This window comes from Rhea americana, unplaced genomic scaffold (genome assembly GCF_003343005.1).
Source record: "Rhea americana isolate MKP2758 unplaced genomic scaffold, rheAme1 scaffold_121, whole genome shotgun sequence".
Classification (NCBI taxonomy): Eukaryota; Metazoa; Chordata; class Aves; order Rheiformes; family Rheidae; genus Rhea; species Rhea americana.
This window is the reverse complement of record NW_028185273.1, coordinates 2,075,768-2,094,749: the sequence shown is the minus strand read 5'-3', so window position 1 is coordinate 2,094,749 and position 18,982 is coordinate 2,075,768. Positions and strand designations below refer to the sequence as shown.

Below are 18,982 nucleotides of genomic sequence, written 5' to 3'. Positions count from 1 at the left end.
GATACTATCTTTGATAAGTAACTTGAAGACACCAGAATGTTGACTAAATTTCAGTTGTCCCAAATAAGCAGCAGGAAAACACTAGATTTACACATCATTGTGAAGTTTTCAAATGCTATTWTGTCTGAGATAGCTTTCATGTTCAGTGCTCACATTATCTTCTTCAAATATCTTATTCCCTGCTGGACCCAATTAACTCCAATACTCACGTGTTGCTTGTTTAATATTTCCCACATGTCATACCATGAGTGATTGGACAACATTAGCATTGACTTTTTTATGATAAAAGGGGGGGGGTTAATATTTATGTTCCTTCATACAAATAGCAGGAAAGATCTATTCTTCCAATACCATTATTCATATGTTTGAATGAAAACAAGCTAACCATTTTTGCCTGACAATAGCAACTTCTCAGTTTTCTTCTGTTGTTGAGCTTTTTATTTTTACAGTACCTGTACAGATTTCTGTTAGTGTTACTGAGAGGTAATGACACACATGATATCTTAGTCTCTATAACTGTAGTTAAGAAAAAGCTAAATTGTGCTAAATTGTCTTGAAAATAAGTTATTATGGGAAAGTATGTTTTTTCTCTCTTTACTTGAATTGCTTAGTAAGTAAGCATGTTGTCAGCAAGGAATAAATGCATGTAACGTATCAAGTCTGTTTAAAGACAGAGAGAAGAAAAAATCTGAACCATACGAAATACAGAAACCCCTCTGTAAACAGTAGTTAAACAGTTCTTTTTTAATGGGTGATAGCTGCACTACCTCAAGTGTCAGTCCATTTAAATATTTGATAATCTTATGATAAAACTCTTAAATTCCAGATTCTTAGTACTCTTCCTTCCAATGCCATATATCCTTGTATTATACACAATTCATAATGACAGTGARTATTCATAACTCACTGTACCATGACAGTTCTCACTTCCCAATTACTTTCTCTCACATTTAATTTTTTTGCTCATTAAGACATTCATCAGGAGCTGCCAAGAGATTCTGGCTTTGTAATATAGTTTGARAGGAGATTGAAAGGAGAACAAAGCTGTAGGAAGCAAAGAAGCATTCACTAGGTAAGAATAATAATGTCAGTCTGAATCATGAGTACTGAGATACCATAGAAGTCCTAAGATTTAATTTTCCCAATAAATAATTACCTTAATATTTGCATATAAGGAAGCAAGTATGGTTGAAAAGTTCAATACTATGGTGTAAGTGTTTAGAAGGTTACAGGAGAGGAGCCGTTTTCTTTAAGTTTGTTCATGCTAGGCTCAGGCAAGACCTGGCTTCTACTTATGCTGTACAGAAAAGATTTGACTAGTGATTAACAGCCACGAGGRTGACATTTCTTTACAGAGCCCTATGCACAAGAGTGTACCCTGGCTATACCTTTGATAGGTGTAACAAATCTGGCAGTCTTTGTGGCAGTGTAAGCCAGACTTTACAGAGACCTTTTTATCATCAGATAAAATGAATTCTGAGAAATCCCAGCTCTGACCTGTTGTTTCCTCCAGGCATCACTAAGCTTGTAGATGACAAAAGAGAGCATTCTAGGTCAGAAAATAAATGAAAGCAGAGTCGTTTTTTCATTGAGGGGAGTCATCCAAGGACAGCTTGAGAATTTCTTTGCTTAGAGAAAAACAATAGCAACTGCTTTGTAAAGCCTCAAGAAAGGTAAATGACTAATAGAAGTGCTGTATCAAAGGTGTAACTCTAAGGAAAGGTTTTTGACACCCAATATAAAGGAGGAAGATTGCTCTAGTCTCCCATAAGATTATTGGAGGCTTTGACTTACTCATTCTGAATTCTACAAGCTGTCTGTCTCTAGGATATAGTCTTATGTTTACTCACTACCATGAGGAAAGCCTAAAGTATGAACTTGCACAGGCTGGACAGCTATGCCATAGTTGTCAGTGTGCATATATATGTGTTGCAGCAAATGTATAATGCTCTTTCAGTTTGAATAAACAAAATTTGATAAAATTAAAGAGGGCTACAGTAACTTTGCTGCAGGGTAGGAGCAGTCCGGGCACTTTACCATGAAGGAGCTGAGATCTAGAAATTCAAATCTGAATTGWTTAACGGCAGATTATTTGTTAGGCCAGCCAGCAGCCTGAAGACCATACGCGGCTTACCAGAACAATTCATTTGGCCTTTAACCTGCTGAACAAGACATGAGGCGAATCAAGAAACAGGTTGCAGGCCAATTGAATGGCTTAAGCAACGTGTGCCCTTCCAGTATTGTAACTTCATGTGACAGGGAGGGCTGAGACTCCCAGAAAAGACAACAGCAGGAGTGGCGKGCTGCTCACAGAACAGTTCACCTGGATAATAACTTCTTTACTCTTGACCTGCGGCTGGGAGAGAAAGCAGCTGCATGGACTTGTTTTGGTCACTGTAGTCTGCTTTCACTGCCTGTTTTTATGGGGCAGAAGAGCACATGGAAGTAGTGGATTTTATGTTCAAATGCAGTGAGTCCACTGTAATGGTAAGAAGTGGACCATAATGCATGGATCTCCATTGCCAAAAGGGTAATTTATGCTGGGCAATGACCTATAAAATTGGATATCACTGCCTTAAGAAATGTCTATTAGCATTTGGAATAAATGGATTGAGACATAGAGTAAAGGAGTTCTGGGATACTCCTGCATTAATAAATCTGAGTCTAGGAGACAGGATTCTTTTGGGCTCATTTTAAGCATTATTACACTTCACTCAGGAAAGGTCTTTAGGCAATAGCCAGTCTGATCATCAGCAAGGGAAGCGATTGCTTCATATTGAGAGAGTTCTGCAGACACAATATCTCTTACCTCTGACAATACAGTTSACTATTAAATAATGCACTTTTCCTTTATCAACAACTAAGATGATTAAAATTAAAAGAATTTTAAAAGCAGTACTTATTACTCATCTATTTAAATTTTCTGTTCTGCCTTGTTTCATTTTATGTTAATTATTTTCTTTCCTTATATTCACACAACATTAAGAAAYGGAGACTAAGGAAAAAGATTTAACCAAAACTATTTTTCCTACATTTAATTAATGGAGGAACTTGAGCCTCATTGCAACAAACTTCTCTTCACTAAGGTAAATAATAGTTTTGCCTGCAACATCACCCAGTTCRGAGTTTTGCTGTTTACTTCAGAATAATACTAGAGCACACAAAACCATTGCYGCAGATTCCTCTTTTGCTTGGTACAGTTACATTTCTATTCTAGAAAACATTAGTACTATCCTGAGCAACTCAAAAAACAATCAAAACTTTATGTGTGTTGACATACCCAGGCTGTGAGTGCTGCTTGGCAAGAACCAGTACTAGAAGTAAGACACAAAAGGGAAAGTATTTTATACCCACCAGGGTCTGACTTTTGCTGATTATGTCACTGCTATTCCTTACACTTCTTATATTTTTCCTTACAATGTGAGTATTTATGTTGCTGTTGATCCTGAAGTATTCAGATTGCCTGGYGTAAAGGACAGCCAGAAAACATATATTTGGTATCTTACTAGAATAGGACAGTAGCTTGTCAGTTCTTCCATCAAGAAGTAATCTGGTTCTGTGCACCAAAGATGTCAAGTTATGATCCAAGTAGCCAAACAKTATCCATTACAAAAATACAGAGTTGAACAGAAATGTACCAATGAATTAAATTCATATAACATTTTATAACTGATTTTCCCTATCAGTTAATACTCTCTGAAGAGATGAATAAAATCTGTTTAGTTGAAATAGATGTACGGAGAACAGATATTCTACTAGAAAGAATAACAATTTGCAAAGTTTTTTCCAGTTTTTTTCCTATAATGTTCAGATTCTGTTGCAACATCAGTATTAACCTAACTAATGTAATCATTGCTACTTTGAGAATAACTGAATTATTTTAAGCTTATGATAAGGAAATCTCTAATGATCTCTCATGCCRTAAAGCTAATGATCTCTCATGCCATAAAGAGCAACTGTGTTACACATTCTCTTTTGACAGGTGGATTATGTCTGTAGCCTCAGAAAGAAATGCATCCGCCCCATCTTCCTCCTCTCCACTATCCCTACCTCCTCCTGTCCACAAAATACAAACTCCTTATGGTTAGGAAAGAGAGATTTCTGTCTGATGCTAATTAACTGGAATGTACTGGCTAAACATGTGTGGACCAGGCCAGATTTTTTTTTTCAAAAAGCCAATTATACAGAGCATTTTGCCCRATGACGGTTATGATTGCACCCAGGCCATTAGTTTGTGCCTTAAAGCATACAGAAGCTCACTAGTTATTCTTAGTCATACAAGAGCCTATTCTTTTTCTGAAATTATTCAGCATATGACTTCCTCATCTCATACAACTGTTATCTAGATTCTTTCTGTGGCATCTTTTATCTACATTTTATCACTTCCATCCTCTTTCTAAACACATTTAAGGAAGCCAGAACCTATAAAACTATCCTAAGGCACTTATGTTGTATCTGTTAATCAAAGAAAGAAGGTGAGTTAAAAGAAAAAATATCAATTTCAAGCTTTATTTTCTTTCTCCCTTTTCTTCTTATAATATAAAAAATAGGAAAAAAATAGGTGTAATTTGTTTTGAACAAATTAACATCTAAAACTAATAATGGAGAACCAGTTTCCTGCAGACAAGTAAAACTGCTAAAATCACTGTAAYTTGCACAGGTTTGCATTAAGTACTAAGCTCGTTAATTTATATCTAGATTGAACTTYTAGTTACCTAGTTAAGGACACAGAATTTGACTACTAAACTGGCTAAATAGTCAAAAAATCTGTGCTAACCTGGCTGTGTTGCTATTCTGAGATAGCTTTTCAAAGGCTACCCATCCAAACTGCAGTCGTGGATGTGATGATTACAATTATGAGCTGAGAGAAAGAACTCAATGCTATTTTATAGTTTTAATTGCTTTCTTTTTCCTGTTCAATATTATTACTTTGCTCCCGAAAAGAACGATTAATTCTGGTACGCAGAACCAAGCAACTGTGGCCTGCTCCAGTACATCTCTGTATTAGTCTGTTGCAGCATCCATCAGCCAAGGACAGGATGAATTAAAGTCTATCACATGGGAGTGTTATCACAGCATGTCAACATTAATATTGTAAATCCTATTTACAGTTTTATCATAAATATTTGCTCCATGCTGAAATTCAGCTAATATAATCTGTACTGTAAAAACTTTCTTACACTGCTTGTTCTTACTGAAATATGGTGATTTACTTTTAAAGGATTCTGTTAAACTCATGAAGACCAGAATGGTTGAAAAAGGTTCATGTTGTTATTTTTAAAAGGTGATACAGCTTACACAAGCACATCTCCACAGCTGTACTGGTTACAATGTCTCCTACTACTTGACCATAAGCAATTAATGCTTGTTCCTGGTCTGTGTGCTTCTTTGCTGTTGTTTTTATAAACAAGGGGGAACCAGGGATCAGTTCAAAGTAAAAGTGATCGTGCTGGAGGAAATCTTTGCAACTGCATTGTCGAGGATAGAGAAATGAATGGCTAGTATGCACAGCATTTTTTTCACAGGAAGTCTGCAAGACTTAAACCTAACTCAGAAGTCAGATGTAGTGAGAAATCTGGAAAAAAATAGTATTCAAATATAGACCCGAATAATGTAAAATAATAAAGTATTGTTCACAATGATGTAGAAAGTCATGGTGAGAATTCAAAGGGGATGGAGATTTCTACATGGTCTTGTGACAGGTAGTCACTGATTTTAATCTGAACAGGAGTCAAATCTGGAACTGAAACAGCATGGAATTGGTAGTTTAATTTTTTTGTGTGGTAAGGAAGAGGGGTCAATAGCAGAGTAATCAGAGATTCTCTTCCTTGAAAATATAGTTAAAAAGTAAAATGAACTTATGGAAAAATAAGAGGGTGAATCATGGAAGYTGACAGAGGAAAAGTGTTCCTGAAGATGAGTGTGGTCAATTGACACTGAAATATGACTAAGAAGTCAGCAGAGGCTCCACAAAAGGTTATCAGATGAGCAGAGAAGGGTATTTGTCAGGAGCAAATGCCAAACTTTGAAGAGTACGAGATAGATTTGGAGAAGAGCAACACTAAATGGATATCGCAAATGTAAGAGGTCAAAGATTAAAACTTATAGGTTAAGGGGAGAAATGGCACAGTACAAGGTCGGAATGGTAAATGGTATCATGGTTGGGGTTTCTCTTAAAAAACAAAAGATCAATATGAATATGCTGGGGAAGAAACCAGAACAGGATGGAAGACTAAGCAGGTAACATGCCCTCGTTTTACCAAAATTAAATTGATTGATTGTCATATTTATATAGTTCTGGTATTTGCTGTGCAGCAGTCTGTTCTGTTAGCCCACTTCAGACTCTTAATCTTCTTAAATGATGCCATTGCTAGAGATAAGGAATCAGTTCTGCTAAAAGAGTGATGCAACTTAATGAATACTGAAAAGTATTGAATTAACTCTCTCCCCTCCAGGTAAGCTCATTAGACCACATATTTTAAGAACAATGCATTTTAGATTTATTTTTTGACTCCTGTTTTTTGCATCTTTAAAATTCATGTTTTGAAGTGTTTTTTTCTACAAACTGAAGGAGAAGGAGGAAGCCTTATAAAAATGAAATGTTAAGATTATCATATAATGACATGTTGCAAGTAATTCCCCCATTAAAATAAATAGGATTTAAGTAAAAACAGTAATGCATATGTAAATCTGTGACCAGAATCAGTCCAAAATTCCATCTAGTTATATCCATATTACAAATTTTGCACATGTATGTCATGCAGATATAAATCACACAAAGGTAAAATCAGTTGTTTGGTAAAATACATATATTGTGCATCTTCTCTGTTTAGAATTTTACTGGCATTCCACAGGCAGAAGAAATGCTGAGGTCTAGAATGCAAGACCTGTGTTCATATCATAGGCTGAGCTTTTTTATTAGTGTAAAAATGTTCAGAGAGAAACAGCATAGGCTTTATTTCTTCTTCTGATAAGGATTTTAAAAGAGCCAAAAGTTATAAGAGCTGTGGCAAAAAATGTCACTTGGTTATTAAATTCACTAAAGAACAATACTRTTGAGGATGCATTTAGCAAGAAAAGCTGTGAATGATGGTATTTTTCTTGTCCTAAAATTTCTAAATCCTRTAACTTTGTGATTGTTTAAAGTTGTTTAGTGGAAATGATTGCAGTTTTAGTCTGAAATTGATTAATCCAAAACAGTAGAGCACTACTGTAATTTCATTGATTTTAATATCTACTAAATCTGCATATGTGGACAGATAGACTAGGAGCTTGAGGGTTGATTTGCATAAGAAATTTTATRTAAAAATGTTTTCGGTATATGATATGAAGTCCTGTAAAAACAGTCAAATGCAAGGAAGGAAAACTTGTTTGTAGCCCAAAAGACAGTGTATATAACTTTGATAGTCTACTACCAGTGTCTCACTGTGCAATGAGGTACTTATATTAAAAGTTTTGACATGAGATGGAAAGGGAAATTCATGACTCTTTTCAAGAGGAATATATTAAAAAGCAATAAATATCACAAGTTATTAATATTTTGTTTTTTGCATAGAGCATGATAGCCAAATCAATTTCGGTTTTGATCCTAAATTTAATGAAATGTCATGTTTTCTCCTGTTATGCTAAAAGACATGACAGCTAATAATTTATAATGTTTTTAAAAAAAGAGAATCGAGTGTGTTTAGATAGTTTTCCTGTCTGTACCAATATTCTTATCTGARGTTGCTGATGGAAAAAAAATAATAAGTGGTAATTGAAAAATAGCAAGGAAGGAGAAGCCTAATGAAATGATATGGAAATTAGTAGTCATCGGAGTCTTCACTAATGAATAACCAAATATTATTGATGATATGTTGAATACTTCTATATTACAGCAAACAGTATATTATTTACACTAGCGGGTATTAGTGACATGGTTTGTCGCAAACAGAAGTTGGAACACAGAAAAACAAAGTCCCCAGTAAAGTCACCACATATAATTCCACATAGAAAGTCAGTGCTATCATTTACACCAATGATTGCTCAGCAAATGCAAGGTAGTTCACAAGAGTGAAAGAGAATCATCAGACTTAGTTTATAATGGAAAGCTGTGACTTGCTCCTTAGGAGTGCTACAAGAAGGCCTTAGGGCTTACAGAACTCAGCCAGCTGGAGAAGAGATGTGAGCAGGCTCCTATGGAGGTCAGTCGCCAAAATCCCATGGAGTAGGATCATAACCAGCCACTTGAAATGTGATATGGCAGCAGTAGTTAATACTATTTCAGGCTATGTACACAGAAGCAGCAAGGACGAGCATGGACAAGGAAGGTAATGGGCCCTTGTCTGCATGACCTCAGTGACACTGAACCTGAAATGCTATGTATAACTTGGGGCATCTTCTAACAAGAAAGATATGGATGTGCTGGGAGAAATGTTAAGAAATGTGATTATTCTGCTTAAAGGTGGATAATACACCATGTTAACAGACTCTTAAGGTGTATATATAATTCATCTGCTCAGAGGGTATGCAGTTGTAATGAATGTAGAATTACAGCCTTTYGCTTCTGCCCATCCTCTGTATGGTTGATATAAAGGAGCTTAAAGAACAGCAATGCTGCAGTTAGCATTTGCTAAATTGTCCAGTGGATTTTTTTCCAGTTCTTCAGAGAGAGGTAAACATGAACAAAGGTTCATGTAGTCTTCTTAAGAACAACAATAAAAGGTACACTGACCTTATACTTGAGAGTCTCCCTCATTCCCCGGTGCAGACCATCTGAAGTAAAGGGAGATATTTTTTCCTATAAAGGCTTCCAACGTATTATGAATCCTGAAAACTTCTCTGAGTTATCTCATATTAAGCAGCCTGCAGGCTCAGAAACATTCAAGTAGTTTACAGTACATGCATGTTATTTAGCTGGGAGTGGTTAAATTAAGTGCAATGTCAGTATATTACTTAGCCTGGAAAAATGAAGCCTATCCTAAATACAACAGCCATATGCCAACACCATATAATCTTATCAAGGTCATATTCATCAGAGCTAACGTAAGTAAAGAAAGCAGTGCAGTAATTAAGATTGCTACTCATAAACTATTTCTTTGTCCATAAGCTGATGTCCCAGTGAAGTGTTATGGAGAGCCATGTCACGCTCAGTATTGTCACTTAGATGGAATAAATCTGTTTAATTTTTCTATTGGTAATGAATCCAAAATTATAAGGGCCTATACATCCTAATTTAGTATGCAAATAAAATTATGAATTATAGAATCAGTAAGGTTGGAAGGGACCTCTGGAGATCATCTASTCCAACCTCACTGCTCAGCAGGGTCACCTGGAGCATGTTAGACAGGGTTGCATCCAGGCGGGCCTTGAAGATCTCCAGAGAAGCAGACTCTCTGGGCAACCTGGTCCAGTGCTCTGTCACTCTCACAGTGAAGAAATTCCCCCTCATGTTCAGGCTGTTTGTCCCTGTCCCCCTGACACCCTCCCTTCAGATACTTGTACACATTGATAAGATCCCCCCTCAGCCTTCTCTTCCCCAGGCTGAAGAGACCCAGCTCTAACAGCCATTCCTCAGAGGGCAGGTGCTCCAGCCCTCTGATCATCTTCATAGCCCTACGCTGGACTCTCTCCAGCAGCTCCATGTCTCTCTTGTCCTGCGGAGCCCACAACWGGACRCARTACTCGAGATGAGGCCTCCCCAGGGCTGMGTAGAGGGGCAGGATCACCTCGCTYGACCTGCTGGCAACAGTCTTCCTAATRCAGCMCAGGAKACCATTGGCCTTCCTGGCCACAAGGGCACATTGCAGGCTCATGGTCAACTTGTCACCCACCAGCACTCCCAGGTCCTTCTCTGCAGAGCTGCTCTCCAGCAGGTCAGCCCCCAGCTGTRCTGGTGCCTAGGGTTATTTTCCCCTAGGTGCAGGACTCTCCACTTGCTCTTGTTGAACCTCATGAGGTTCCTGTCTGCCCAACTCTCCAGCCTGTCCCAGTCTCTACTTCAGTCACCTACCAAAAGAATCAAAGAAATAGAGCAAAGATTGAACTCAGAGTCAGAATAAATTCCCAGTCAATTCAGAATAAGTAAAAWGTTCTTACTTAATGTTGCCTGCAGGATTTTTGTGCTTCACTAGTCTATTCTTTCCTCAGATCTTTCAGTGTGTATACATCTGCCCCATAAAGATGCATTTAGAAACTTTTGAGGAAGAAAGCTTAATTTTTAAGGATTCTTTGGACCTGTAATTTTTTTTATTATTTATGCAAAATTGTTGAAAATACGAAATACAAAATAAAAATGAATTGCATTAAAGCTTTTGGGTTTTCATCCTACTGTTAGAACGCCAAGTTTGTGATTTTGCATTTTGTGGAAGTCCATTTCCATTTTTGTTAACATTCGTGTGTCTATCAAGTCCTTGTGCTTGGGCAGAGGTTTCACTATTTTCAAGAAGTTCTTCCAGTTTTGTGAGTTAACATGTCATACGCTTTTCAACAAATGTCTGTTTAATTTTAGAATCATGTTCTCTTCATGAAATACAGAAAGACTAACAGTAAAGTAGTCTGTTCACAGGCTACACCAATAGCTCTGTTGAGCAGTGTAAACATCAGAGCAGAATAAGGAGAGAGGCTTAAGGACTGGCTTTGGATTTGGTCAAGTAAGTGTGGGTGTGTGCCAGTAAATAAGTAACTGAGCACTCTAGGTCTTTGACTAGTCTGTGACAGCAGGTGTTTGATGTGGGTTTGCTGAAAGGCCCATTGTTTACGCTGAGTTAAAACAGAAAAATAATGTACTGGCATTTTAAAGATGCTATATACATTAGCGATATTACTTGGAAGTTGTTTATGATACTGCACAAAACTGTTTCCTAGACAGAGGTGGAGAAAGTAGTTGAGTGGGCAACCTTGATTCACAGGAATTCTTATTAGGAACTAAATGTGGTGAAGTACTTATACTTAGGGTTCTTATATGAGACATGTAGTAATCAATTTCTACCTGTAATTAACTGTTGTACGAGYTTATCTTTAATGAGAAGTGAAAGTTGCATTTAAGGCTGCATTAAAATCTGCTTGTATTTAGTGGGGCTACCTTTCAAAGTTAGCTCTAGGTGAAAGATTTGTGTATTTTGACATTTACACTGCTGAATATTGTGGCTTTATCAGATTGTAGCAATAGCATAAGATCACATTGTGTGCTATCTTTGTATTATATTTTTAGTCACTTCAGTAATACATGGTTTGAAGGACAGCAGGCTGCCAGGTCAAATCACAACAGTCTCATAAAATAAATACATGTAGGCATCATCCTACATGACGTTCATGGGTCCAGTGAGTGAGTAACTGTTGGCACATACTAATTTCCYTGTTGCTTCCAATGCAATAGAAGAAGAAAGCCTACCAAAGCAGTGCTTAAAGAAGCATCAGTGTTAGCAACAGATTTAGAATCCCTCACAATCTAACCTGGAGAAATTTTCATCAAAAGGAAGGCATTTTCAAGGGAGGAGGAGGAAGTGAGCTGGGATTGAAGGGAAACCAAGAAAGGTTGCAAAGTATTCCAAATAGTAGACATTGTTTCAGGGTATATTTTACATTATGTGAAACATGCTCTTCTCCTTCATCTTTTCCTTGTAGTTTTCTTTCTTAGGTAACCACGGTACTTCCATGCTAGTGTTAGTAAGTCGGGAGGGGGGAGTATTGTAAGGCAGCCAAGTAGAATTTTAAAACTAATCCAGACAAGATTTTAATTTGCCACTCACTAGGGAAGCTGCTTACTAGCATTTAAAATGCTGATTGTACCTCACCAAAATGCAGTTGCCATCAGAGACTGAAAATTAAAACAGGAATCATCTAAACCTGAGTTTCCTGTAAACCTCAACAAGTCATCTCAACCATCCCTTCCATTTCAGTTCTCCTCTCTTTTGTGTTCTGCTTTATTTTTAAACTTCAGCAAATGTATGATTTAATTCTGTAAAGCATTCTCAAGTACCATGAAGGAAAACCATGATTCCAGCTGGCATAACCAACTCTAGATGCTGCCAAAACAGGGCAACATGGCCTACATATGTCATTTTGAATTAAAGAATTATTAAATAACAAATTTATGCATTACTGGGAGTAGAACATCACTTACTAGGGGAATCCCACCGCCAACTTGGCTAACAAGTCAGTTCTGGCTGTCTTGCTGTCTGGCTTCAGAAATCTTAGCTACCTTGCTGCACGCTGACCCAACCATGAAACAGCTGCACTGATTCATGTCCAGTTTAATGGGGCAGTATATCCATCAGAAGGGTACTGYAGACATCTGAAGTGATCACATATTAAACTACCATATCTAAACCAGACAGAACCTCTCTCTCAGAGCTCTTGCCTCTTTAATCACATTGGATTATATTCATAAATTTTTCTATAGCTATATCCTAKCCCATTAATATCCAGCTCCATTCAGTCCCTGTTCAGTCTGCCAAGATGGCTGACAGGGCTGCCAAAAGTTACTAAAACCGTAGCCATAGTTATGCTTCGCTGAGTTCATCAACACATTTTACACATGACATTGCACAGCCATCCATTCATTTGGGCTGAATTCAGGCCAGCAGCCTAGCAGTTAAAAGCTTTTTTTCCTGTTACCAATGTAACCTTTGGAAAAACAATAAAACAAAGGAGGTCCCAGCAATGTTAATTATAGCTCTTCCCCTCCCTGCACACTCGCATCCACAATGAAGTAATAAAAAAAAAGGTCCTTCTAAAGTTTACTCAATATAGTTATTTACAGTTTCATAATGACTCATTTAAGTGCTTCTTCTAACAGACTGATGAACAATTATTTTTATTTCTTTCACCTGTAGTTACCATCCTCAATACTGAGGAATAATTATATACTGGATATCCTATCCTGAAAAGCTGTAACATAAGAAATTCATTTTCAAGTCAGTGAAAATCCAAAATACTCAAGTATTTTGGATGCTTGCAGGAAAATAGATCCTTCAATACCCTCAAACATGTCGCCAGACTTTCAGTGTTTTATAAATGTTCATCAGAGTAGCAAATAAATCTTACTGTGAGCATAGGTATTATTGCCAGCTGTGGTACTTAAGAAAACCATTGATCACATCACAACATAAAAAACCATGTGGTTTTTACTTGATTATTTCTCAAGCAGTATTTAGCAATCTGTAGTACCAACACTAAATTATTTTCCTTTTTCCAGTACAGCCTTCAGTCAGTGCTTCAACAATATCATATCCTTGTTTTGTGCTAGGATATGAAATGCAACAAGAAACATGTGCTACCCTATTCAGTCTTTACTATTTCCATCTCTCAAACCCAAAGGAAAGTAATGATTGAGTTCTACTTCAGTAAACAGTTTTCAGTTACTCCAGGAAGGTGACATTTATGAAAGCACATGACAAACCTAAGGCCAAACTGCTACGTAGGCTTCTGGTTACTCAGAAAACTTGCATTCCATTCCTAGTTTTGACAAAGACATCTTGTGCAATTTTAGGCTATCACTTTACCAAGGATTTAGCAGAGTTTTAAACATAACAGTACTTTATTGACAACTCACCACTGAATTCAGGGGGATTACTCAGAAGAAATATGTGCTTTGGGGTATGATTCCCTTTGTTTTAATTCCCCCATCTGTGAAATGGKCTATTGGTCTAATCTTTTCATTGTCTTTGGTCTTGCACTTCTAAATTGCGAAGTTTTCAGATCAGGAATTCTCTGTCTTTTATAGAAGTGGTATTCAGGAGCTTAGTAAAATGGGACTTTCGTCTTTGTGTAGCTGAGGCATTTGTTAACATGAATACCATTGATGATTTGTACTGAAGTTTGCCTATAGACTGCACTATCCTGACTAAGCACCTAGTTTAGATCATGTCACCATTACCCAGCAGGTGATCAGGTAAATTTTGCAGTGAAGACTGATATTTTTTCTACTAAAAAGGTATAATTGGAAACAAAACTAGGGAGTGAAGTATCTGCTTTCAGGACAGAATGTATCTATTAGTATGACATAAATTTTCTTGTTGGCATGAAATTTAATCATAATGACGTTCATTACCTAGGAATTAAATGTGTTAGGTCAAGACACAGCTATTGTTATCAGTTAACATTTTATATAGCACTAAATTTAGCTTAGTTACATCACATAATGCGCACTCTAGTTTAAAAGACAGAAATAGGTGCATGCTTACCTAATAATTACTTCTTATGTTCCTTGAAATTGAATTGCATACTTTCAGCCTTGACTGTGCTTTAAATATTATATTCTGGAGCCTGCTGCATGGTATTGCCATTTTTTGCCTTAAGACCTTTGCTAACACTTCCATTAGGCAATGCGAGTTTTTCTTGAATATTTAGAGTGGTACAATTTGGGGGAGAAAGGAGTGGAAAAATATTATAAATAAATTATAAAACATTTATGACATTATTGATGAAGTATTTATTTTTTTTCTTAAAGAGAAGCTTTTTTTTAACATCATAAAAAATTGCATAGATGATTTTTTTAATGTAATGTAAAATTGCACAGAGGAAGAGAATGTATTTCAATGTATTAAGAAGGTGTGTTTTTTTTGCCATGTTTTTCATTTTCCTCTGAAAAACAGATAGAAGAAAAACAAAGTTAGTCTCTARGGTAAAGAGCACATCAACCTCTACATTTTTAATAGAATTATGCAAGTTATTATGATATAATTAAACAAAATCTCTTAGGAAATGCTAGTTAATTCCCAAATTAGAACTTTTGCACATAATCACAACAGCTTGCATCCAAACCACTTTTTAGTGATTTAAAGATTATGAGTAGGCCTTCCCAAACAGAAGAAGGAAAGGGGAAAGGAAGGCCCTCATCTCTTGTGCAAGAGCCAACTAGTTTACAGCTGAGAGTGCCATTTCACCAAAGGAACTGGAGGTACTCAGGTGAAAGGGCTGTGCTATACCCTGTGTTTACCTACAGGGTCTTACAGGAACCTACTTCAGCTGGCTGGAGCCCAGGCTTAGTTCAGAAAAACCTGTTGTCAGAAAAACCTTTTGCCACTCCCAGCCCGAGACCTCATGACTTAATGAAGTTTCTCCCAGTAGTCCCTCTAAGAAGGAATGCATTTGGCACTRTAAAAATTTTTCCATGGAAATTGTTTCTTGATATCAGCAGAATTCAACTGTGTTAAATAGTTTTAGTTCAGGGAACTTCTAAACATGAGTATCTGCTACATAATATCTTCTTGCAAGTGGGCCAAATAAGAAGTCCATAGTTGTGCAGGAGTGCGTGGAAAGTCACAAGAGACTAGCTTACAGTGGATTAACACTTCAAGAATAACTGAAAATAGTATTGTTGTATTGAAAATGTACTATATTCTACGTTTTACTTTATATAGTATGATTTTCAATACACTAGTATAATATTTTAATTCCGWAGAGTACTACAGAACTACCATATTACTGAACAGAAACAGAAAACTATAGAAGTGGATTACTTGAGTTTTCTTGGATTACTTGAAAATGCATTGTCTTGCAGCCTACTACAAAACATCAGGATTTTTTATTTGGTTATTATGTTATTGTATAAGTCTGCTTTGCCAGTTAAAAGTWGTATTACCTTAATAACTTTGAGAGTATAGGAATCAGTATATTAAAATGAGGAAGAACTCTTTTAAATTGGGGAAATGAGATTTATGGTGAGTTACTGAGGAATTCAGAATTGCTCCTGTAAGGATCACTAGTCCTACTGTAAGGTGCCTTAGGCACCTCTAGAAAAGGCCAAAAACRGTGAAACCAGCTGGTTTGAATAGGCAAGAGTACCACCCACTGCAAGTATTAATAAATATGTATATGTATACCTTTTCCCTCACTATGCTAGATGCATTCTGCCATCCYTCTTGAGCTTCAGACTTTCAGTCCCAAGCTGATAAGGCAGAAGGTCTCTTCTCAGCTTTCTCGGGACTCAGGCTGCATTTATACTACCTTGTAAGATGACATTTTGGGACACTGCTTCAGTCACAATCCTGAAATGGCCCCATGCTGACAATATATATACCTCACTAGGCCATGGGGAAAAGCATGCAGCTGTCACCTCTCAAAAAATGCTGTGGCAGAACCAAGGCACCCTCCTCTTCTCATTTACAGGTCTGACCATGCTGTCAGCTCACTTACTGGAGACCTTCCAGTAGGAAGGACATGTTGCACAAGAACTCCACATGAAGTAAATTGTAGTTTTGGAAGAACTATGAGTGTGCTCAGACACACCAACTCACTACAGTATCCAACTCCACACACATATATTCACACACATGTACAGAGTCCTTTGGCTTTCAGAGACTATTTCCCTAACTGCTAGTTAGCTCACACTTTAATGGTGCCATCCCACTACAGACGTCATGATGACTGTAGGGACCAAAACTGGCCCATATCTAACCTTTAGCTAGCAGAAGCGATCATCTTTGAGGAGTCAGTAGCAAGGCCAGAAGTCAGCATAAAAAAAAACACGAGTTCATCTGCAAAGAAAGCTTATCTTTRCTTGTTTATAAAACATTTCTTGGGCCTGCCTTCCAGACCGAGTTTTTAGGCATTCTCAGAAATATCATGTATAGGAGGAGTATATCTGCTGATTGCTTGGACTAGAAACTAGTTAGCAGAACTCCATATTTATTACTGAGACAGATATCTGACCTTTCTTCCCACCCTCAGACCCTGTTCCCTCCCTCATTAAGAACTGTTAGCTGAGCCATCTTCTAGGATCAAATGTTAGTGACTCCCTTTGCAAATTCCTGTAGCCCTGTTTCCTTTATCTATCTTCATGCAGTAGGGTAGTCTTATGCTAAAGAAAAAGAAAGTCTGTTGCCATGTCTCCCTTGCTTGGAYAATGCCTCTAATGAAAGGAGTGTGGTAAATCCTGACAAGTGTTCTTCGTCCTCAGAAAGCTGTGGGAACTGTGTTTCTGCTTGGAATCAGTGATTCAGACAGGTGAATAAGCTGATTGTACTGAATACAGTGAACAAATACTAAGAAATACCTTGGACAATCTCCAAAGCTAACTTCAGCATAGAGCCAAGAATTGAAGTGTTGGAAAGACCTGCCTGGCAAGGTTGGAGGCAAGGGATATATCTCTATTAGCTATATGTGGTCTGGTTTTTTTGATGGAATTTCTGTGTTACATTAAGGCAATTGCTGAATATCTGAACAGACATCCTCAGACTTGACTTAGAGCAGATGGCTATGGCGTTCCATGGTGTGGTTCAGTGTCACTTAGGATCGAGTATTGCCAAATACCCAGTACAAATATGGCACTATTAACCTGCCAACAATTAATTTCTGCTGCAGTTAGAGATTTTTTGTTTTGTTTTGTTTCTTGTTTTGTTTTGTTTTTTGTTTTACTAATCTCTTATGGAGACACAGGCTGCTGAGATGTGGCTCCCTACTTCCTTCAGAAATTCCAAAGGAGTTTGAAGACCTTGGGAGGAGACAGAGTCCCCTCTGTCCCATCTTGGGAGGCTAGTAGATGATCATATGAAACAATGGAGAAGTCTGATATCCCTGAGGCCCAGCTGTGTCCCTTACCAGGGTGCCTTCACTCTGGCAGGTGCTGTCAGATATTAGTAAAAGCTAGATCTTCACCTATGTTAGGCAGTGGAGAGCTGTCACAGGATGTGAATTTTCTAGATAATACAAGACCAGGACAAGTACAAAAAGAACCATTAAGAATGCCTTGCTACAGAGAGTCCATGCAGTTTGGGTGCCATCTGAGCAGCCTAGAGGCATTACAAGGCTGAAGAGAAGGTATTTCAAATAGGGGCGCTCTCACTGCAACAGTCATAATGAGTACTCTAACAGATGAAGGTAGATGTGTCCATAATAAAGAGTTACTGCAATTTAAGAGCTTCATGGCTTGGTCTTAATGGTTAGTCTGGGCTCTTTTAGCTACCTTTTTCTGTTTACAGCCCTCATTTGTCCTATGTGGGGGRAAAAAAAAGGAGTAGAAACCTAAAGTTTCTATGGATTAAAAATATTTCAGCCTTTAAAAAAACCTCAGCATTATCCTATGCATGTTAGAGGAGAGGAAAGAAAATTCCCTACATAGTGGAGAATTTTAAGCATTATTACTGTAACTTCATATAAGACAACTTCCAGTTTGTGTTGTTTTGCTTCTCCCTTTTACTGGAAAAGTTATAAAATGCTATAAGAACCAATGCTTTAGTCCACTCCCTCTGTACAGGCTTAGCTCCTCAAACATCACATGAAGAACAAATCCAGGCTTGTCTGAAATGATGCAGTCTTCTGTCTCAACAACTCCCTATTTCCATTCCTGGCTTTCAAAGATACTAAAAACCTTGTGATTTTCCTGCCCAGAACAGATTCCATGCCAAGTAATTCTCATTCTCAGCCATACTTGCTTATCAGATGACTCAATAGCTTCCAAAAACTTCATGCTGCTCCTTCTTCCTTCCTCTCATCTCAGCACTGTGTAATGATGTATTTCTGACATCTGTAAAAACACTGTATCTACCTAACACAGCTAGAGCTGCCTAAACTGAAAAGCAGAAAAAGGAGTACAGTCACTGTTCTCTGGGCACAAAATTTCTCCATAACATAAAACACAAATAAGCCTCAGTTACAGAAGATGAAAAATCAAAGGAAAATAGCAGGATTAGCAAAGTTAGAAATGTGGAACAGTTGCTGTGTATTTGGCAGAAGTCATTGTTGAAAAAGGACATGTAGAAAGAGTTGACCTTTTTTTTGTCTCTTGCTTCTAACTTCTCACAGAAGCTCATCTTGGWATCTGGGATGTAGATTCTAGTAAGAAATGTCGAAAATGCTGTACATGATACAGGCAGTTTTACAGTAATTTTGTTTCTTCAACAGAGTATTCTCTCGCATCTTAGCATTGAACTGTTAAATCAAACAAAAACCTGGAGCAAAGCATCTCAGTCAACTTGTCTTGCTGTGAAGAACTGTGTTAAAATGCATCCTGGTAACTGAGTCCTCAGTAATTGTCAATGTGCTCCCGGGTGTCTAGCCA

The 18,982-nt window shown here is 37.4% G+C and overlaps 1 protein-coding gene across 2 annotated transcripts in view; it reads left to right on the top strand.

The window, feature by feature from the left end:
• The window catches only part of JPH1 (junctophilin 1), an 83,199-nt gene that overhangs the window by 51,221 nt on the left and 12,996 nt on the right, over positions 1-18,982 (top strand). The window lies entirely within an intron of this gene.